The sequence below is a fragment of the Arachis ipaensis genome, chromosome B09 (genome assembly GCF_000816755.2).
Source record: "Arachis ipaensis cultivar K30076 chromosome B09, Araip1.1, whole genome shotgun sequence".
Classification (NCBI taxonomy): Eukaryota; Viridiplantae; Streptophyta; class Magnoliopsida; order Fabales; family Fabaceae; genus Arachis; species Arachis ipaensis.
In genome coordinates, this window is record NC_029793.2 from 28103592 (window position 1) to 28104939 (window position 1348).

Sequence of the window (1348 nt, forward strand, 5' to 3'; positions counted from 1 at the left end):
TAGCTTAGTCCAATGAACCTTGCCTATTCTTCCTTGGTTAGAACTTGATGTAACTCCTTATGCATAAGTGTTACCAAGTTTCCAAAGCTCTCCTTGAAATTCTTTGCACGTGCTCTAGTGATGGGGTCCTCTGAAAGTGTAAAATTTCCATTCTACCCTTTTGCCTTAGAATGCCCCAGTTGTCTTTTCGAGCATGTATCACGCGTTCTACTACTCCAATTTAAAACATTTTGGGACCGCAATCTCCCTTTTTTCTGTTGCCACGATGTCACTTGCCCTCCTGGATTGTTGCCGGCCGTTGCGTTGTCGCACACCCGCGCCTCCTCTTTCAAACGCTTTTCACTGTGACGCGTATCTCCTCATGGAAGAATGGCACGACCGCGATCTCCCTCTCTTTTGCTGCCGTAACGTCGCCTCCCCCTTGCTCTTCATACTGCCGGCCCCTCCTGGTCTGTCATTGGCTGTTGCACTGCCGCAAACCCGCGCCTCCTTCCAAACGCTTCTCATCGCGATATCCATCTCCCCGTGCAAGAAGCGCGACCACCCCTTTCATCTCCTTGCGCAAGAACACTGTGGCCTCCACCTCATTCTCCTCGTTCTTGGTTTTGAATGATTCTTTTACTAGTTTTGGATGTTTCTTTTTCTTAGGTTTCAGATATTTATTTTTCTTATGTTTTTGGATGTTTCTTTTTTTTTTTGAGTTTTGGATATTTTTTAATAGATTAAGATGTTTCTTTTTTAGTTTTCGAATGTTCTTTTTCCAATAATTTTGGATGTCTTGTTTTGTTAGGTTTTGAAATTTTTAAAATGATTTTGGATATCTCATTTTTCTAAGGTTTTAGATGTTTCTTTTTGTTACGTTTTAGATATTTCTTTGTATTAGGTTTTGGATTTTCTTCTTCTAGGTTTTGGATGATTCTTTTTATTTATTTTGGATATTTTTATATGTGTCTTCTTTTTAGGTTCTGGATGATTTTCTTTAATAGTTTTAGATATTTTTTCCTTAGTTTTCAAACATTCTTCAATATTTTTGGATGTCTCGTTTTGTTAGGTTTTGAATTTTTTAAAATAATTTTGGATATCTCTTTTTAATTAGATTTTGGATGTTTCTTTTTGTTATATTTCGAATGTTTTTTTATTATGTTTTTGATATACTTTTTACAATGATTTTGGATATTTATTTTCATTTGGTTTTAGATATTTTTTTTAATGTTTCTTTTCATTTGGTTTTTTTGAATGTTTTTTACTTTTTGAATATTTACTTTTTACAATGTTTCTTTTTGGATATTTACTTTTTACAATGTTTTTTTGAATATTTTTTTGGATGTTTCTCATGATAATTTGAATT